At 39.8% G+C, this 23,272-nt stretch overlaps 1 long non-coding RNA gene across 1 annotated transcript in view; it reads right to left on the reverse strand.

The window, feature by feature from the left end:
- Positions 1 to 23,272, reverse strand: part of LOC309605331 — a 76,021-nt gene that overhangs the window by 48,384 nt on the left and 4,365 nt on the right. The window contains exon 2 of the long non-coding RNA XR_014231343.1: positions 21,606 to 21,719. This is a non-coding gene — a long non-coding RNA (uncharacterized lncRNA). The remainder of the gene's footprint in view (positions 1 to 21,605; positions 21,720 to 23,272) is intronic.

A 23,272-nucleotide genomic window follows, 5' to 3' on the forward strand; every position in this document is an offset into this window, starting at 1 on the left:
TAACGTTACACCTAAAGGAACTAGAGGAAGAAGAACAAACAAAACCCAAAGTTAGCAGACGGAAAGAAACCATAAAGATCAGAGGAGAAATAAATGAAATAGAAACAAAGAAAACAAAGCAAAGATCAATAAAACTAAAAGCTGGTTCTTTGAGAAGATAAACAAAATTGATAAACCATTAGCCAGACTCATCAAGAAAAAGAGGGAGAGGACTCAAATCAATAAAATTAGAAATGAAAACGGAGAAGTTACAACAGACACTGCAGAAATACAAAGCATCCTAAGAGACTACTACAAGCAACTCTATGCCAATAAAATGGACAACCTGGAAGAAATGGATAAATTCTTAGAAAGGTATAACCTTCCGAGACTGAACCAGGAAGAAGTAGAAAATATGAACAGACCAATCACAAGTAATGAAATTGAAACTGTGATTAAGAATGTTCCAACAAACAAAAGTCCAGAACCAGATGGCTTCACAGGTGAATTCTATCAAACATTTAGAGAACAGCTAACACCCATCCTTCTCAAACTCTTCCAAAATATTGCAGAGGAAGGAACACTCCCAAACTCATTCTATGAGGCCACCATCACCCTGATACCAAAACCAGACAAAGATAATATAAAAAAAGAAAATTACAGACCAATACCACTCATGAATATAGATGCAAAAATCCTCAAAAAATACTAGCAAACAGAATCCAACAACACATTAAAAGGATCATACACCATGATCAAGTGGGATTTGTCTCAGTGATGCAAGGATTCTTCAATATATGCAAATTAATCAATGTGATACACCATATTAACAAATTGAAGAATAAAAACCATATGATCATCTCAATAGATGCAGAAAAATCTTTTGACAAAATTCAACACCCATTTATGATAAAAACTCTCCAGAAAGTGGGCATAGAGGGAACCTACTTCAACATAATAAAGGCCATATACGACAAACCCACAGCAAATATCATTCTCAATGGTGAAAAACTGAAAGCCTTTCCTCTAAGATCAGGAACAAGTCAAGGATGTCCACTCTCACCACTATTATTCAACATAGTTTTGGAAATCCTAGCCACAGCAATCAGAGAAGAAAAAGAAATAAAAGGAATACAAATTGGAAAAGAAGAAGTAAAACTGTCACTGTTTGCAGATGACATGATACTATACATAGAGAATCCTAAAGATGCCACCAGAAAACTACTAGAGCTAATCAATGAATTTGGTAAAGTTGCAGGATACAAAATTAATACACAGTAATCTCTTGCATTCCTATACACTAATGATGAAAAATCTGAAAGAGAAATTAAGGAAACACTCCCATTTACCATTGCAACAAAAAGAATAAAATACCTAGGAATAAACTTACCTAGGGAGAAAAAAGACCTGTATGCAGAAAACTATAAGACACTGATGAAAGAAATTAAAGATGACACCAACAGATGGAGAGATATACCATGTTCTTGGATTGGAAGAATCAATATTGTGAAAATAACTATACTACCAAAAGCAATCTACAGATTCAACTGAATTCCTATCAAATTCCAGTGTCATTTTGTACGGAACTAGAACAAAAAATCTTAAAATTTGTATGGAGACACAAAAAACCCCGAGTAACCAAAGCAGTCTTGAGGGAAAAAAATGAAGTGGGAGGAATCAGACTCCCTGACTTCAGACTATACTACAAAGCTACAGTAATCAAGACAATATGGTACTGGCATAAAAACAGAAACATAGGTCAATGAACAAGATAGAAAGCCCAGACATAAACCCATGCACCTATGGTCAACTAATCTATGACAAAGGAGGCAAAGATATACAATGGAGAAAAGACAGTCTCTTCAGTAAGTGGTGCTGGGAAAACTGGACAGCTACATGTAAAAGAATGAAATTAGAACACTCCCTAATACCATACACAAAAATAAACTCAAAATGGATTTGAGACCTAAATGTAAGACCAGACACTATAAAACTCTTAGAGGAAAACATAGGAAGAACATTCTTTGACATAAATCACAGCAAGATCTTTTTTGATCCACCTCCTAGAGTAATGGAAATAAAAACAAAAATAAACAAATGGGACCTAATGAAACTTAAAAGCTTTTGCACAGCAAAGGAAACCATAAACAAGACGAAAGGACAACCCTCAGAATGGGAGAAAATATTTGCAAATGAGTCAACGGACAAAGGATTAATCTCCAAAATATATAAACAGCTCATGCAGCTCAATATTAAAAAAAAAAAGAACCTAATCCTAAAATGGGCAGAAGACCTAAATAGACATTTCTCCAAAGAAGACATACAGATGGCCAAGAAGCACATGAAAAGATGCTCAACATCACTAATTATTAGAGAAATGCAAATCAAAACTACAATGAGGTATCACCTCACACCAGTTAGAATGGGCATCATCAGAAAATCTACAAACAACAAATGCTGGAGAGGTTGTGGAGAAAAGGGAACCCTCTTGCACTGTTGGTGGGAATGTAAACTGATGCAGCCACTATGGAGAACAGTACGGAGGTTCCTTAAAAAACTAAAAATAGAATTACCATATGATCCAGCAATCCCACTACTAGGCATATACCCAGAGTAAACCATAATTCAAAAAGACACATGCACCCCAATGTTCATTGCAGCACTATTTACAATAGCCAGGTCATGGACGCAACCTACATGCCCATCAACAGACGAATGGATAAAGAAGTTGTGGTACGTATATACAATGGAATATTACTCAGCCATAAAAAGGAACGAAATTCGGTCATTTATTGAGACGTGGATGGATCTAGAGACTGTCATACACAGTGAAGTAATTCAGAAAGAGAAAAACAAATATCGTATATTAACGCATGTATGTGGAACCTAGAAAAATGGTACAGATGAACTGGTTTGCAGGGCAGAAGTTGAGACACAGATGTAGAGAACAAACGTATGGACACCAAGGGGGGAAAACCACGTGGGGGTGGAGATGGTGGTGTGATGAATTAGGCAATTGGGATTGACATGTATACACTGATGTGTATAAAATTTATGACTACTAAGAACCTATTGTATAAAAAAATAAATAAAATTAAATTAAAAATAAAACCTAATACTAAATTTCCTTTGGGTTATTTGTATGGAAATATGTTAATATAAATGTTTCAGACATTTCATGAAATTCCTAAAAATCTTACATGTTCTGGTATAATGTTATAAGTCATAATTCTAGTTATTATTTTAAAATGTATATCTCTGAAATAACTAAACTTCCTCGTCAATTGCATTATTATGAACTTTCATCAAATCTTTAACCGTGGTCATTTTTAAGTCTTTTGTCATTTACAGACAGTTCTGGGTGTACTCTGATGCTTTTAGAAAAATGTTCCTATAAAAGGGTTTCATCTTCAAGGAATTCATGAAAAAGACTCTGACAAATACAGGTTTCTGGTTATTGACTATACTGCTGAACTGAATGAATAAGCATTTTCAGAACTCTAATGGAAAACTGATGAATTCATAAAAGTGCTAAGAAAAGAGCAAGATAAAAAAAATTAATTACATGGGACTGAGTGAACTGATGAGGATGATTATAATTTTTGTGACTTTGTTTGAATTTTTAAAAAAATGGAAAAAGAATTAAATTAAGAGTATTGGGAGCTTTGTGAAGAAGACCCATTAAATCCTGTAGCTAGAGTGCATTATGTTTAAAGTTGAAGGACTATAAACTTTATTAAATCCCTATCATTAGGGAAATAAACTTGCAAAATGCCAAATGTACTAGCTGATTGTAAATGCTTAGATATATATGGCTCAAAAATAATACTGAATTATAATATAACTACAATATAGTTAATTACTATTATAAACAATAAAAGAAGGCTTAAGAAGATAGCAAGTGTTGATCAAATGAATAGAAATGGAGAAATGTATTCAAGTGCTAGCAGTGCCTTCATTTTCAGGGTTTCTACTTCTTCAAAAAAAGGGTGTGTATGTGTAGTGGAACCACACAGAGAATTGCTGTTTGGTCACCTCTGTCCTGCATGTGAAGGTCTGCCTCCACAATTGGAGAGCTAACAAATGGGAGAGCTCGTCTAGAAGCCCACCCAGGGCCTCAAGTTAGGGAGCCTTCAGGAGATGTCAAGTACCTGTGTATCCCTTGAGGACCAGCCACTCAGCCTCCCCAGGTGTGAGTTGTGAGGATTTCTATTCCATGCTACATCCTGGTGGCAGCGGGTGATCTTCCTCTCTAACCCCTCCTCCTCCCACAATAACCTCAGTGACCTGAGAATTCAGGGCTGGCACCAGATTGGAGGGGTCTTACTTCTTATGCAGACAGAACACTTGAAACCAGACTGCAGCCTGTCCACGGCCTCCGTAGCCCAAGGCACAGGTTCAGCCTGGCCTGTCACTCAGCTGCTGCACTGCGCTGGGCAGACGTCTCTGCTCACATCACGTTTCAGAGGCTTTCCCTCCTTCCTGTGGGTGCAGAGTGGACACTGTGGCCAGGATGGGCCAGCTCTCTCAGGCTGCCTGGGAGACTCCTCTTGGTCACCCCCACCTCTCTGCTTCAGAGACCACCCAGTTCTGCTATGACTCAGAATCTTCCTCCCCAGGTGCTGGCTCCATACTTCCCAAGGAAACACTTGTTTCTGTGACATCTGTCCCCTAGCAGGTGTTTCCTGTATGGGAGCCCAGTGTCCATGGGATTCTGTCTCTGCTGGGAGCTGCCAGGGAACCACAACTAGTCCAAGCACCTCTGCCCTGGGCCTGTACCCCCAACCCCCCTGAACCAGGAAAGTCTCCTGTTTATTTGGAAATCCTGCCTCCATGCATATGGGCATGGGCAGCACTTTACTTTCTCTCTCATGGTCACTCTTGGCTCCAAATTCTTCTTTCCCTGGACTCATGACCTCATAGCATTTCATCTCCTCAGCTCCCTTTGCACCTGTGCTCAGCCCCACCCCCACAAGTAATTTAGCTGCTTTTCTAAATTCACCTTTTACCTCCAAATGACAAATGGCATTTCTGTACACAGGGGTCTTGAGAGTCTGGGGTTTAATAGAATGGTTTGATACCACCAGTTGCTTGACCACCTCTCAACTCAAGACTTCTCCTCCCTCTCCCCACATCTCTCTTTTCTCTGGAGCCCTAGTAACCACAGATCTCCCTGAATCTTCATGACATCCATAGGAAGAACAATTTCCTTCAGGCCCTATCACACCCTTAGTCCTGCCTTCACAGATGTACAGACTCAACCATTTCTCTACAAAAACAAAGGTCTTAACTTTTAGAAGTGGAAAAGTTGAAAGGTTTCTTTTTCTTTGCCATCATCAGTAGAGACATTAATCCAAGACAATGCCAATTCACTTAGAAGTCAGTGTTTTCAATGATTATATTTCTGTTACATGAATAATATGTTCTTTTAATTCATCTATAATACCCATTTCTGCCACAGCCAATAGACTTCTCTACAGACTTTTTATCAGGCATTCAGAAAACAGTTTTTGAACTTCAACTATGTAGAGGGCTTTCTGCAAATCTGAGGAAGGAGATGTATTGGGCTAAGTCTGATGGTTCACACCTTGGGAAAAGCTCAGGAGTCTAGTTCTGACAGTAATTTTTTATATTGATCTTGTCAGACTGCCGGCTTCTGAAGCTCACACACTCTAAACTGACATACAGCAGTCCTGTGCATTCCTATATTTAGCTTTTACTCAATCTGTACTTTTGAACATGAAATGCTGAACCCCTGGTGCATCTACTGACAAAGAATGTTCCCATCTAACACAAGGGGGTGCCACTGACCAGCCCCATGTTGCCTAACTTGGGCAGCTTGGTCTCAGCACTGCTTGGGAGATTATTTGAAAATTTTTCCATTTTGCTTCTCTTGATTGCAAAATGAAATGGACAACTGAAAAATAAAAATGATGGGTACCAGAAATAAGACCGTTAGGTTCCGTAAACTTAGTAGTTGATCTAAAAATGAAAAACAATTAACTGCAGCAAAAGCAGGATCTAGAGCCTCAATTGGATGCTCTTTGGACTTAATCCATGTTACTTCATGAACAGTTGTGAGGATCATTGGACATAAGGAATATGTTTGAAATCTGAAAGTAAATATATTACAGATTGTTTCTAAATGATGACATATAATTAGGAATTTTATATCTTTAGTTAACTAGGAATGGAAACCTGGTTATAATACAGAGGCTACTTTCCACATTTCTACTTTCACATGCATTTTCAGGTTTAGAGTATGTTCAGAAGTTGGTGATACCTGTATAACAATATTTGTACTTCCCACGTTTATCATCAGGTAGAACATTCCCCAAACAACCCATGAAATGGGTGAGGTAAAATTATTATGCCCATTTTATAGATGTAACCCAATTGTTTACTCCTTCATTCCATCACCCCATAACTGAGAGGACCGCACCCTTGAAGTAGTCAACTGTCATACTGTCTTTCATATCCCTCCTCTTAGAGGATCCTCTCTAGATCATTTCCCCGACTCTCCTAGCTCCCAGTGGTTGCCCTTCAGACATCAGTTCCAACTTGAACTCGAGGTTGGGCTGCAGTCAGTGAGCTGGCTGATTCAAGTGGCAGCTTAAATGAGCTCCGAGGAAAATAGAAAATAGTGGGGGCTGATGTCTATTTAACATAGTATTCAAAGCCCTAGCCACATCAATCAGACAAAAAGAAATAAAAGGTATCCAAATTAAAAAGGAGGAAACAAAACTGTCACTATTTGCAGATGACATGATACTTTATAAAGAAAACCCTAAAGTCTCATCAAAAAGATATTAGAAGTAATAAATGAATTCAGTAAAGTTGCAGAATATAAGATTAATATACAGAAATATGTTGCTTTTCTATACACTAATAATGAACAAAAAGAAAAAGTTTTAAAAATCCCATTTAAAATTGCATCAAAAAGAATAAAATACTTAGGAACATACTTAACCTGGGAGGTAGAAGACATATACTCTGAAAACTATAAAACGTGGATGAAGGAAATTGAAAATGATTCAAAGAAATGGGAAGATATCTCATGCTCTTGGACTGGAAGAGTTAATGTTGTTTAAATGGCCATACTATCCAAAGCAATCTAGATTTAACACAATGCCTATCAAAATACCCAGGATATTTTTCACAAAACTAGAACAAATAATCCTAAAATTTATTTGGAACCACAAAAGACCCAGGATTGCAAAAGCAATCTTGATAAAAAAGAACAAAGCTAGAAGTATCCGTCTCCCAGGCTTCAGACTATATTTCAAAGCTACAGTAATCAAAACAGCATGGTACTGGCACAAAAACAGACACATAGATCAATGGAACAGAATAGAGAGCTCAGAAATAGACCCACACTCTTATGGTCAATTAATCTATGACAAATGAGGCAATACTATACAATGGAGAAAAGATAGTCTCTTCAATAAGTGATGCTGGGAAAACTGGACACCCCCATGCAAAACAATCAGATTAGAACATTCCCTCACACCATATACAAAAATAAACTCAAAATGGCTTCTTGGATCAAGATGGCAGAGTAGGAGGACCTGGAGTTCACATCTCCCTACCAACACATCAAAAATACATCTACCTGTGGAACAATTTTCACAGAAAACTAACTGGAAACTGGCAAAAGAACTCCTAAACCACCAAAACTATAAGAAAGATCTCCATGTAACCCACTAGGATGGAAAACAAAGGCATCAGGTCAGGACCTGCACCTCTGGAAGGGATCTGTAAGGAAGAGAAGGTCCACACAGGTGCACACCTGCCCTGGAGAGTGAGCAAGTCGAGCCACAATTGGGGCATCCCATCCTGGGTTCCCATGTGGAGGAGACAAGTCCCCTTGCCTGCTAGGAAATCCACTGAGACAGACGGAAGGGCTGGAGAAGCCTCAACTGTACTCCCGAGGAGTGTGTACACGCTGGCTTGCTAACAATAAAGACAGAGAGAGCCTTGTACTGGTGGCTTTCCGCCTTGCTGCACTTCCCATTCCAAAGGCGCAAATGCCCTGGCCCTGCTCACGGCACACCAAAGCCTGACAGGAGATCTAGGCAAGGATTTGATCTAGCTCTGCAGAAACAGACCAGGGCACCTGGGGTGTGATTTGGCAGGAGCCACAGAGCCCACTGTCAGCTCACACAGGGCGGCAGGTCTAGCCACAGCAGATATCATCAGAGCATGTACCAGGAGACACCACAAGAGGGTGCAGCAGCAAGAGGCCACAGTGGCTAAGCATGGAATCTCAGGCCCTGGGAGAGGACTTGATTTAGCTATGCATAGACAGACAAGGGGGCATGAGGTGTGACCCAGGTGGGCAGTGGTGGCCACTGTCAGCCTGTACACAGGGTGGCGCCACAAGAGGGTTCAGTGGTTAAGTGCTGAATATCAGGCAGACAGGCCTGGAGGGAGTATGCAGCAGCTGTTTGTCAATAGATCACCCAGGTTCCACCCACTCCACACCCAGCTTGGCACAGGAGCTGGGACAGACAGGGTCCTGGGGAAATTCTGCCACAGAGGCAACCCAGATCTCAGGCGGCAGTGCAGCCACCTCAGTTCCTGCAGCCACAACATTCTGACCTCCAAATCCAGACTACTCCACACCACAGCCTTGCCCTAGATCTGGGACCAACACAACAGAGAAAGGGCCGTGATCTTGGGCTGCTGTTGAGTGGAATCATGGATGCCTATGCAGGCAGCATATGGGTTCTCTGTGACCACACAGGCCTCACTTGCTTCAGCAATCATCTCCTTTGGGGCAGGGCATGCACTCAAGGGCAACAGAGCCTGATTGTAAACCAGGATAGATAATTTTTTAAGCACACATGGGACATTCTCTAGGATACGTCACATAGTAGGCCACAAAACAAGCCTCAACAAATTTAAGAGGACAGAAATTATTTTAAGCATCTTTTCTGACCACACTGGTATGAAACTAGAAATCAACCACAGAAAGAAAAACAGGGAAAGAACAAACACATGGAGACTGAACAACTGGGAAGCAGACCCCACCCCTGACAGTGCAGTGACAGCCACAGTGCAGAGATGAAGCTCCACCTCACATCCCGCACAGGCTTTAAAACCCCAACACAACACACACAACCTATCAAGGGGATAATGGCCAACACACTCGGAGGAAAGACATGGCTGGCTTCCATAACAAAACCAGCCCTTGTTCCAAAAATATTGGACACAGTCTACACAGGGACACTCCCACATAAAAATACTCCTTCAAGACCATAGTAGTTAACAGTTTCTCCTCAATTCAGTGAGACAGATAAAGTTTAGTAAAATGAAAAAGCAGAGGAACTACTTCCAATTAAAAGAATAAGAAAAATCCCCTGAAAGAACGATTAATGAAACATACCTCACCAGTCTATAAGACCTCAAGTTCAAAAGGAGGTAATAAAAATGCTAAAGGAATTAAGGAAGATTATCAATAGAAATTCAGAGAACTGTAACAAGGAACTAGAAACTATAAAGATGAAACAATCAAAAATAGACAATTCAATTTCTGAGATAAAAACCAATCTAAAAACAACGAATAGCAGACTAAATGAGACAGCAGAATGAATAAGTGATCTGGAGGATAGAATAATGGATATCACCCAATCAGAACAGCAGATAGAAAGACAAATGAAGAAAAAAGAAAGCAACATGAAAGCTATGGGATAATATGAAGTGTGCTAACCTACACATACAGGGGTTTTATAGGAGAAGAGAAAGATAAGGGGATTGAAAATGTATTTGAAGAAATTATGACTGAAAACTTCTCAAACATAAAGAAGGAAACAGATATCCATGGACAGGAAGCACAGAGGGTCCCAAACAAGATGAACACAAACAGACTCACACCAGACATATCATAATTAAAGTGGCAAAAGTTAAAGATAAAGAGAGGATTCTAAAGGCAGAAAAAGAAAAATAGTCAGTTACAGTGGAACCCCTATAAGCTATCACCTGATTTCTCCAAAGAAACTTTACAGGCCAGAAGGGAGTGGTATGATATATTCAAAGTCCTGAAAGGGAAAAACCAGCAACCTAGGATACTGTACCCAGCAAGATCATCATTTAGAATAGAAGGAGAGATGAAGAATTCCTCAGACAAACAAAAACTGAAATAATTCAATAATACTACACCTATCTTAAAAGAAATATTGAGGAGTGTTCTCTAAATAGAAAAGAAGCAGGAATTTGTAGGAAAGGAAAATTCACAGTGGGAACGGCAAACATACAAAAGGACTGATGATCACGTAAATAAGTCAGTACATAGATTAAGAAACAATAAAACACTGTAAATCGATTATAACTACAATTAACAATAAAAGGATAAGCATGAAGAGGTAAATTGGGCAACAACATCACAAAATGTGGGGAAGGGGAGTATAAAAATGTAGATCTTTTGGAATGTGTTTGAACTTGAATGACTATAAGTTTAAAGCAAGTAGATATAGTTATGGGTCAACATACTTGAAGTCCATGGTAACCACAAATCAAAAACACACAATAGATTCACAAAAGCCAAAAAGAAAGGAATTCAAGCATATGACAAAGGAAAATCAAACCACGAAAGGAAAAACAAAAAGAAGAAATGAACAAAGAACTACAAAAACATTTCAAAACAAGTATTAAAAGGGTAATAAGTACATACCTATCAATAATTACTTTATAAGCCAATGGACTAATGCTTTGATCAAAAGATATAGAGTGGCAGAATGGATAAAACAAACAAGAACCTAAAATATGCTGCCTATGAGAGACTCACTTCAGGGAGAAAGACACACTTAGACTGAAAGTGAGGGATGAAAAAAGATATTTCACAGAAATGGAAACGACAAGGAAATGGGGGTAGCAATACCCATATCACACAAAAAAGACTTTAAAAAAAGACCATAAAGAAAGACAAAGGGCATTATATAATGATAAAGGGATCAATACAAGAAGAAGATATTACATTCCTTAACATATCTGCACCCAATATAGGAGCACTTAAATACAGAAAACAGATACTAACAGACATAAAGGGAGAAATTGACAATAATAGTAGGAGATTTTAACACCCCACTGACATCAATGGACAGATCATCCAGACAGATAATCAGGAGGGCAACAGAGGTCTTAAATGACACAATAGACCAGTTGGACATTACTGATAGCTATAGGGCACTACACCCCACAAATACAGGATAGATATTTTTTTTAAGCACAAATGGGACATTCTCTAGGATAGATCACATAGTAGGCTACAAAACAAGCCTCAACAAACTTAAGAGGATAGAAGTTATTTCAAGCATCTTTTCTGACCACAATTGTATGAAACTAGAAATCAACCACAGAAAGAAAAACAGGAAAAGAACAAACACATGGAAATTAAACAACATGCTACTAAAAAACCAATGGGTCAACAATGAAATCAAAGATAAAATCAGAAGATACCACAAGACAAATGAAAATGAAAACACAACCTTAAAAAAATCCATGAGATGCAGCAAAAGCAGTTCTAAGAGGGAAGTTCATAGCAATATATACCTTCCTCAAGAAACAAGAAAAATCTCAAATAAACAACCTAACCTACTACCTAAAAGAATCAGAAAAAGAACAAATGAAGCCCAAAGTCATCAGAAGGAAGGGAATAATAAAAATCAGAGAGGAAATAAATAAAATAGAGATCAAAAATCAACAGAAAAGATCAATAAACCAAGAACTGGTTGTTTAAAAAGATAAACAAAATCAATAAACCTCTAGCCAGGCTCACCAAGAAGAAAATAGAGGACCCAAATGTAAAAAAAAAAAAGAAAGAAAGAAAGAAAGAAATGAAAGAGGAGAAATAACAACTGATACGGTAGAAATACAAAAAAAAAATCATAAGAGATTCCTATGAACAGTTATATCCCAACAAACTGAATTCGGACAGAATGGACTATTACTCAGCCATAAAAAAGAATGAAATATTGCCATTTGCAGCTACCTGGATGGAACTAGAGAATACTATACTGAATGAAGTAACTCAAGTAGAGAAAGAGAAATACTATATGAGATCACTTATATGTGGAAAATAAAAAACAATACAAATGAATCTATATACAAAAGAGAAACAGAGTCACAGACATAGAAAACAAACTTATAGTTATGAAAGAGGGCAGAGGGACCAATTAGGAGTATGTTATTAATAGATACAAACTACTATACATAAAATAGATAAGCAATAAGATTTACTGTATAGCGTAGAGAATTATATTCACTATCTTGTAATAACCTATAATGGAATATAATCTGAAAAAATACATAGCCAAATCTACTTTGCTATACACCTGAAACTCACACAATATTGTAAATCAACTATACTTCAATTTAAAAAAACCCTTCAAAATATATTAAAGACCTAAATGTCAGACCTGAAACCATCAAACTCCTAGAAGAGAACACAGGTAGAACACTCTCTGATATAAATTATAGCAATTTTTGGGGGATCTGTCTCCTAAGACAAAAGAAGCAAACACAAAAGCAAGCAAATGGGACCTAATTAATTTAAGAGCTTTTGCACAGCAAAGGAAACCATAAACAAAATGAAAAGACAACCTACTGAATGGAAGAAAATATTCGAAATGATACAATCAACAAGGATTAATATCCAGCCCATAGAAACCAGCTTACATAACTCAATATTTAAAAAAAAGAAGAAGAACTCAATCAAAAAATGGGCAGAAAACTTGAATAGACATTTGTCCAAAGAAGACTTATAGATGGCTAACAGGCACATGAAAAGATGCTCAATGCTGCTAATTATTAGAGAAATGCAAATCAAAACCACAATGAGATATCACCTCACACCTTTCAGAATGGCTAAAAGGTCTACAAATAACAAATGTTATCAAGGATGTGGATAAAAGGGAATCCTTGTAAACTGTTAGTGAGAAAGGACAAAAAAATGGGGCCTGAAAACAGAACAAGTCTGAGACTTCTCATAGGGAACCTGTATTCAGACCACAGAATCTTGGAGATTCTGATAGTTGAAAGGGATGCTAAATTAGCTTTATCCACCATATCAGTGCAAAAACTAGGACCTGTCTTTACAACTTGTTGCAGAGAGGTGAGTAGTGGTAGCATCTAAAATTCACAGCAAGAGATCAGTCATGATGGTGGAGCAGAAAGACACTGAGCTCACCTCCTTTCATAAGCACACCAAAATCACAACTATCTGCAGAACAGCCAATGAAAAAAGACTGGAACCTACCAAAAAAGACCTACAACTAAAGACATAAATAAGGAACCACAATGAGATGGGTATGAGGGATGGACATGTGATATAGTCAAGTCCCATACTCCTGGGTGGATGAACCCAAATGAGAATAATTACTGCAGAGGTTCTCCCACAGGAGTGAGAGGTCTGAGCCCCACACTGGGCTCCAGTGCCTGGAAGATCAGCCCCCAGAGCATTTGGCTTTGAAAGTCAGAGGGGACTACTTTTGGGAAGCCCAGAGTGCTGAGAGAAAGTCAGAGGGGACTACTTTTGGGAAGCCCAGAGTGCTGTGGGCACTGGTGCTGGCAAGCGCCACTGTGGAATCCTCCCTCTACTCATCAGGGCCAAGAGCTGACCCCACCCAAAGCCTGTAGGCACCAGTGCAGGTATGCCTCATACCAAACAACTAACTAGTCAGGGACACAACCCCACCCATCAGCTGCCTCAAGACCTCCTGAGCCCACAGCTGCCTATGGACATGGCCCTGCTCACCAGAGGGACTAGGACATCTCCACTTACCAATGGGCAGACACCAGCTTTAGAAGACCCTGGGGTCTGGCCCTGCCCTCCAGAGAGCCTGCTCTATCCTCTGTACTAGTCTCACCCACCAGGGGCAGAAACCAGATTCAAGGGACTTCCCTAGTGGTCCAGTGGTAAAGAATCTGCCTTCCAATGCAGGGGACATGGATTTGATCCCTGGTCAGGGAACTAAGATACCACGTGCCATGGGGCAGCAAAGCCCACATGCCACAACTACTGAGATCATGCGCCTCCACTAGAAAGCCTGTGTGCTGCAAACTACAGAGCCCATGTGCTCTGGAACCCACATGCCACAACTACAGAGCCCACTTGCCCTGGAGCCTGTGTGCCACAACTAGAGAAGAGAAAACCCGCACACCACAACTAGAGAGAAGCCCACGTGCCACAACGAAGAGCCCACATGCCTCAACGAAGATCCCGTGTGCTGCAACTAAGACCTGATGCAGAGTAGATAGATAAATAAATAAATAAATAAATAAACAAACAAATAAATAAAATTTCTAAAAAAAAAAAAAAAAAGAAACCAGATTCAAGAAAAGCACAGTCCTGCAGCTTGTGGGTTCACCCTGCCCATCAGCAGGCCAGACCCTGCCCTGGGACCAACTGGGCCCTGGCCCTGCTCACTAGCAGGCTAACACAAGCTTCAGGACACTCCAGATCCCCCACCCAACTTTGTCAGGAAGTGCCATGCCCCCTGCCCCCCAGTGATCTGACACCAGCTCTGGGATCCCTGGGACCCACAACCAGACTCATTGACTCAGCTCCGCCTGCCAGTAGGCCTGCACTAACCCTGGGACCTGGCTTCACACACCAGTGGACAGGCAACATTCCCAGAGTCTTCTGCACCATGACTCCACCCACCAGTGAGCCAACATAACCCCTGGGATCCCCTAGGTTCTGAAGTCAGCTGCTTCATGACCTGGTTCCACCAACCAGTGGCTGGCAGCCTCTGCACAAGGCAGTGCCTGGCAACCAACCAAGCCAGGGTCAACCAAGCCTACCAGACTACCCACTGTCATAATTAGCCAAAGACAATAGAAGAAAAAACACAGCCCATATAGGGGGAACCCCTAGAGCACAGAGCTCAGGCGACAAGGGGGTAGTGTGCTGTGGGGATGCATTGGACATCTCCTACAAAAGGCCACTTGTCAAAGGTAGGGAAAGGTAACTAACCTACCAGACACAGAAAAATAAAAACAGCAACTTATGCAAAATGAGGTGACAGAAAAACATGTTCCAGGCAAAGGAACAAGACGAAACCCCAGAAGAAGAACTAAGTGAAGTGGAGGTGGGCAATCTACCCAAGAAGGAGTTCAGGATACTGATCATAAAGATGATCAAAGAACTCAGGAGAAGAATATAAAGACAAAGTGAGAAGTTAGAAGTTTTTAACAAAGAGTTAGAAAATCTAAAGAAAAACCAAACAAAGGTGATGAATACAATAACAAATGAAAAATATACTAGAAGGGATAAATAGTAGGCTAAAAGATACAGAGGATTGGATCAGTGAGCTAGAAGACAGAGGACTGGAAATCACTGATGCTGACTAGAAAAAAGAATGAAAAGAAATGAGGACAGTTTAAGAGACCTCTGGGACAACATTAAGCACAATAATATTCACATTATAGGGGTCCCAGAAGAAGAAGAGAGAGAGAAAGGGGCTGGGAACATATTTGAAGACACAAGAGCGGTCAAATTCCATAACCTGGGAAAGAAAACAGACATCCAAATTCAGGAGGTGCAGAGAGTCTCATATAGGATTAACCCAAAGAGGAACATACTGAGACACTATGTGATTAAAATGACAAAAATTTAAGATAAAGGCACCAAGGGAAAAGCAACAAGTTACATCCAAGAGATCTCTCTTAAGGCTAACAGCTGACTTTTCTGCAGAAAATCTGTAGTCTAGAAGGGAGTGGCATGATATATTTGAAATGATGAAAAGGAAAAACCTACAACCAAGAATACTCTACCCAGCAGTGTTCTCATTTAGATTTGATGGAGAGGTCAAAAGCTTTATAGACAAGCAAAGCTAAAAGAGTTCAGCACCACCAGACCAGCTTTATAAGAAATGTTAAAGGAATTTTTCTAAGTGAAAGAGAAGGCTACAACTACAGACATAAATATATGAAATGAGAAAGCTCATCAGTAAAGGCAAACATGCAGTAAAGGTAGGAAATCATCCACACACAAAGCTAGTAGAAAGGTTAAAAGACAAAAGTAGTCAAATCTTCTATATCCACAATAAGCAGTTAAGGGATACACAAAACAATTAGAAGTAAAATATGATGTCAAAAACAGTAATTGTGAGGTGAGGAGAGTACAAATGCAGGGTTGTTAAAACGCATTTGAAAGAGATTAGCAACTTACAACAATCACATAAATATATAGATTGCTATATAAAACCTCATGGTAAACACAAACCAAAAATCTATAATAGATACATAGACAAAAAAGAAAAAGGAATCCAAACATAACACTAAAGACAGTCATCAAACCACAAGAAAAGAGAACAAAAGAAGAAAGAAACAAAAACCACCTCCTCTTCGAAATTAACAAAATGGCAATAAGAATATACACATGAATAATTACTTTAAATGTAAATGGACTAAATGCTCCAATAAAAAGACATAGTGTGGCTGAATGGATACAAAAACAAGACCAGCATATATGCTGCCTACAAGAGACACACCTCAGATCTAAAGACACACAGACTGAAAGTGAGGGGATAGAAAAAGGTATTCCATGCAAAAGGAAATCAAAAGAAAGCTGGCATAGCAACGCTTACATCATACAAAATAGATTTTAAGGTAAAGACTGTTACAAGAGACAAATGAGGACATTATATAATGATCAAGGGATCAATTCAGGCAGAAAATATAACAACTGTAAATATATATGCACCCAAACATAGGAGCACTTAAACATAAAGCAAATATTAACAGATGTAAAGGGAGAAGTTGGCAGTAACACAATAATTGTAGGGGATTTTAACACCTCACAACAATGGACAGATCATCCAGACAGAGAATGAATAAGGAAACACTGGCCTTAAAGGACACATTAGACCAGCTGAACTTAATAGATACGTATAGAACATTCCACGTAAAAGCAGCAGAATAAACATTCTTTTCAAGTGCACATGGAACATTCTCCAGGAAAGATCACATGCTAGGCCACAAAACAAGCCTTGGTAAATTAAAGAAAATTGAAATCATATAAAGCAACTTTCTTGACCACAATGCTATGAGACTAGAAATCAATTACAAGAAAAAAAACTGCAAAAATCACAAATACATGGAGGCTAAACTATATGCTACTAAACAACCAATGGATCACTGAAGAAACCAAAGGGGAACCCAAAAATACCTGGACACAAATGAAAATGAAAACACAATGATCCAAAATCTATTGGATGCAGCAAAAATGGTTCTAAGAGGGACGTTTATAGCGATACAGGCTTACCTCAGGAAACAAGAAAAATCTCAAATAAACAATCTAACCTTACAACTAAAGAACTGGAAAAAGAAACAAAACCCAAAGTTAATAAAAAGAGGGACTTCCCTGGTGGTCCAGTGGTAAAGAATCCGCCTTCCAATGCAGGGGATGCAGGTTTGATCCCTGGTCAAGGAACTAAGATCCCACACGCCATGGGGCAACTAAGCCTGTGTGCCACACTACTGAGCTTGTGTGCCTCAACTAGAGAGCCTGTGTGCCACAAAACTACAGAGCCCACACACTCTGGAACCCATGCACAACAACTACAGAGACCATGTGCCCTGGAGGCCACACACCACACCTACAGAAGAGAAAACCCCCACGCTACAACTAGAGAGCAGCCCGCAGGCTGCAATGAAAGATCCCGCATACCTCAACGAAGTTCCTGCATGCCACAACTAAGACATGACACAGGAAAAAAAAAAATTAACATAAAGAAAGAAATCATGAATATCAAAGCAGAAATAAATGAAATAGGCCAAAAAAAAGAAGATCAATGAAACTATGAGTTGCTTCTTTGAAAATATAAACAAAATTGATATACCTTTAGCCAGACTCATCAAAAAAAAAGAGAGGGCCCAAATCAGTCATATAAGAAATGAAAAAGGAAGTTACAACCAACACCACAGAAATACAAAAGATCGTAAGAGACTACTATAAACAACTATATGCCAATAAAATGGACAGCTGAGTAGAAGCAGACAAACTCTTAGAAATGTGCAATCTCCCAAGACTGAACCAGGAAGAAATAGAAAATATAAACAGATCATTTACCAGTAATGAAATTGAATCAGTAAATTATAAACTCTCAAGAAACAAAAGTTGAGGACCAGACAGCTTCACAGGTGAATTCTACAAAACATTTAGAGAAGAGTTAACATCTATCCTTCTCAAACTATTCAAAAAAATTGCAAAGGAAGGAAGAGTTCTGAACTCATTCTATGAGACCAAAACCAGATAAAGATATCACAGAAAAAGAAAATTAGATGCCAATATTACTGATAAACATAGATGTAAAAATCCTCAGCAAAATATTGGCAAACTGAGTTCAACAACACATTAAAAGGATCATACGCCATGATCAAGTGGGATTTATCCCAGGAATGCAAGGGTTTTTCAATATTCACAAATTAATCAATGTGATACACATTAACAAATTAAAGAATAAAAATTATATGATTCTCAATAGATGCAGAAAAAGCTTTTGACAAAACTCAATATCCATTTATAATAAAAATTCTCCAGAATGCGCACATAGAATCCCTAAACATAATAAAGGCCATATATGAAAATCCCACAGCTATTATCATAATGGTGAAAAGCAGAGAGCATTTCCCTTAAGATCAGGAACAAGGCAAGGATGCCCACCATTGCCACTTTTATTCAACTTATACTGGAAGTCCTAGCCACAGCAATCAGAGAAGAAAAAGAAATAAAAGGAATCTAAATTGGAAAGGAACAAGTAAAACTGTCATTGTTTGCAGATGACATGATACTATACATAGAAAATTCTAAAGATGCCACCAGAAAACTATTAGCACTCATCAATGTATTCCATAAAGTGGCAGGATACAAAATTAATATACAGAAATCTGTTGCATTTCTATACACTAACAACAAACTATCAGAAAGAGAAATTAAGGAAACAATCCCATTTACTACTGCATCAAAAAGAGGAAAATACCTAGAACTAAATCTACCTAAGGAGGTAAAAGACCTGTACTCAAAAAACTATAAGAAACTGATGAAAGAAGTTGAAGACAACACAAATAGATGGAAAGATATACTGTGTTCATGAATAGTTTAATATTATTAAAATGACCATACTATTAAAGGCAATCCACAGATTCAATGCAATCCCTATCAAAATAGCAAGGGCATTTTTCATGGAAATAGAACAAATAATTTAAAAATTGTATGGGAACACAAAAGACCCTGAATAGTTAAAACAGTCTTGAGAAAGAAGAACAGAGCTGGAGAAATCATGCTCCTGGTCTTCAGACTATACCACAAAGCTACAGTAATTAAAACAGTATGGTAGCGGCAAAAAACAGACACATAGATCAATGGACCAGAACAGAGAGGCCAGAAATAGATCTATACACTATGGTCAATTAATCTTCGACAAAGGAGGCAAGAATATACAATGGAGAGGAGACAGTCTCTTCAATAAATTCTGCTGGGAAAACTGGACAGCTACATGTAAAAGAATGAAATAAGAATATTTTCTCATTCCATAAAAATAAAAACCTCAAAATGGATTAAAGACCTAAATGTAAGACCTGAAACCATAAAACTCCTAGAAGCAAACATAGGTAGAACAGTCTTAGACATAATCACAGCAATATTTTTTTGATCTGTCTCCTAAAGCAACGGAAATAAAAGCAAAAATAAACAAATGTGACCTAATTAGACTTAAGCTTTTGCACAACAAAGGAAAGCATTGACAAAATGCAAAGAAAACCTACTGAATAAGAGGAAATATTTGCAAATGATATGACTGATAAGGGGTTAATATCCAAAAATTATTAACAGCTCATACAACTCAACATCAAAAATACAAGCAACCTGATTTAAAAATGGGCAGAAGACATGAACAGACGTTTTTCCAAAGAAGACATACAGCTGGCCAACAGGCATGTGAAAAGATCCTCAACATTGTTAATCAGAGAAATGCAAATTAAAGCCACAATGAGATATCACCTCATACCTGTCAGAATGGCTATTGTCAAAAAGAGCACAAATAACAAGTGTTGGGAAGGATGTGGAGAAAAGGGAATTCCACTGTTGGTGGGAATATAAATTGTTGTAGATATCAGTATGGTGGTTTCTCAAAAAAACTAAAAATAGTGGTCCAGCAATTCCACTCCTGGGTATATATCTGAAAAAAACTAAAACTAATTTGAAAAGGTACATGCACCCCAATGTTCACAGCAGCATTATTTACAATTGCCATGATATGAAAGCAACCTAAGTGTCCATCAATAGATTAATGGATAAAGAATATGTGAGATACACACACACACACAATGGAGTACTACTCAGCCATAAAAAAGAATGAAATTTTGTCATTTCCAACAACATGGACAGACATGGAGGGTATGATGTTAAGTGAAATAAGACAGAGAAAGACAAATACTGTATGATATCCTTATATGTGGAATCTAAAAAGCAAAACAAACTAGTGAATAAACAAAAAGGAGAGAGACTCACAGATATAGAGAACTAGTGGTTACCCGTGGGGAGAGGGAAGGGGGGAAAGGCAAGACAGAGGTAGAGAATTAAGAGGTGCAAACTATTACGTATAAAATAAGTAAGATACAAGGATATATTGTACAACACAGGGAATCTAGCCAATATTTTATAATAATTTATAAATAATTCTATAACTATAGAGTATAACCTTTAAAAATTGTGAAACACTATGTTGTACACCTGTACCTTATGTAATATTGTACATCAGCTATATCTCAATTTTTAAATATACACAGTAAGATGAGTTTAAAGAGCTTCATAGGAACACATAGGCTGCTACAACCCTGGTATCCATAGGAAATGGTGTCACCTGGAAAGGGACAGAGAAGAGGGCAAGTGAGGCCCCAGAATCCAGGTTGCAGGCCCATGGGTATGGGGCCCAGCATATCCTGGTATGCAGCTCCGTAATTATTCCTGAATGAATCACAGGATCAATGCATCAACAAACCAATCAAGAATTCAGAGGAAACAGCACATTCCATGGAGGACTCATGCTCCTGGTAGGGTGAATGTCTGCCTCCTGGGAATGAGATGCTGGAGGTAGGGCCCCCTAGTGGGCTCTCCTAAAATAGCTCTGCAAGCTCTGTATATTAGAGTTCAATCCATTCCCTCCACACAAGAGAGGGCAGAGAGGATGAATAGAAATTGCCCTCTCCACCCTGCCCATTTCTCCCCCAATCTATGTCCCTAGCTCCCCAAAACCCCATCACAGTCAGGTCCCGCTCAGAGGAGTTTCAGCAGCCCAGTTCCCGTTACCCTCAGGAGCTAAACTCCCTACTTTGCTTACAGGTCACCATCCCAATTAATAGCGAGGGCAGCCCAGTACCACAACCAGATGAAATGTTTCACTAGGTTAAGAAAAGAAAACCAACCCCTTTTCTATGCGGTTCCTACTCCCAGGGTTCCTGAGGGGTCACTTCCCTGAGTCCTACAGGCAACCTGCCTTATTCTTGGGGCCCAGGCTCTCATGGGGTCCCATGGAGGGTTCCTACTACCCCCCACCCTGAACACCCACTGCCAGCCCCTTACCTCTGGCAAAGGTCACCCAGGAGACTTCTCAGGCCCCACCTACCTTCGTAGACCTTCCTCAGGAAGCACTGCTGGCTGCCTTGAGTCTGGCAGAAGCTTTCCCCGCTCTCGCAAACCCCACTGGCGTTGACTCGGTGACACTGGAAACATTCTAGAGCTGGAAAGTCAAAGAGGAATAATAAGGCTCTTCCGGCCCAGCGTCCCGGCTGCTCAGGAGGGAGCACACCTGTGACCCAAGTGAGCCTGGACACTGATCGGCTCCCAGCGCCCGACGAATGTGCTGAAAGCAGGTCGTTTCTCCGCACTTGGCTTACACCTGGGAGGAGGCGTGTGCGCCTCTAGGCACAAGGTCTGCACCTGAGCGCAGAGGGCTCTCCCTGTCCTCCCAGGGATGGGCTGTGCTGCTGGAGGAGTGAGGTCAAGTCCTTCACTGCAGCTCCATCGACCCCACTTGCCAACTGATTATCGCCCCAACACCAGGAGGCACCACTGAAAATGTTCCATGTGAATGGCATCTGCAGGAACAGAACAGGTGATGGTTGGAGCTGTGAAGGAGTCGGCACTGCCCACCCCTGCTCCGTCCTGGCTGCAGCTTCACAGAGCCTCCCCGCGCCCTCCTTCACACAGAGCCCCACCCTCCACTCTCCCTTTCATCTGAGGAGTCGGGCTCCGAGGAGAACGCCAGGACTCAGCCTAAAAGGAGAGCTGAAGGGGGCAGGAAGGGGAGAGAAAGGACGGGTGGGAGGAGGCGGATGGGAAGTAAAAGAGAAGATCGGAAGTTAGAGAGTGAGGCAAGCCAGGGGGAGATTGAGGAGAGGAGGAGAGGAGGGGAGGAACGGAGGAAGGGAAGAAGGGAGGAAGGAAGAGAGGGAGGGAGTTTCCGGACAAACACTTGCCCTGGAGCCAGAGCCCCCCACCCTCTCCTCCTTGGGATGAGCACCCAGTGGTCCCTGCGCTCCCTGCGTTATTCACCAAACAGTGAGCACCTGACATGTGGGAGGCACTATTCCAGGTGCTGTGATTTGAGTGCTGAAGGAGCACGGAAAATTCATTCCATTTGGACTGTTGTTACTACTGTAGACAAAAAAAGATGTTGCCTGCCATTTCAGTGAACAAAGAATGTTTCTTGCCATCAATCCATCAGTCACTCAAGCCATCCCGGATGGTGCACCCTAAAAGGAATTCAGGATGGAGAAAAACAGCATACTGGCCCTAGATAAGATGCATATCTAGGAGTGATTTCAATGAACCCTAACTCTTGCATCTTCCCATACACATAAAAGCGCAAAAATAAAAAACTTGAGATGTCTGTTTTTGGATCTTTTGATGCTTGACTTCATTTCTTTTTTCAGCAAAAACTCTTTTATTTCCTGGCTCCTCCCTTACCTCTTTGGAACAGCTACTCAGATTTATCTGAGAGGCTGTCTTCCCATGCTATAAGAAGACCCCCCCAAACAAAACATTACACAGCTTTTAGGTTGTGTGTTTTTCTTCAGCCGACACTATATTCTGATGTCCAAGAAATTCTATATTTTCTCATTCTCTTAAGATCAGCTATAATCTGATAACCAAGCACCACCTACCTGAATGGTAGAAAATTTCATCTCTTAATTTTGGGGCTTCTCCCTGTAACTGAGCAGGACCCTATGGGGCCTTCCCCCTATATCCTCTGCTTTAGCTCCTTTTGGAAGTACCTAGATAACAGTATTT

The sequence above is a fragment of the Balaenoptera borealis genome (genome assembly GCF_965194805.1).
Source record: "Balaenoptera borealis genome assembly, chromosome: 11".
Lineage (NCBI taxonomy): Eukaryota > Metazoa > Chordata > Mammalia > Artiodactyla > Balaenopteridae > Balaenoptera > Balaenoptera borealis.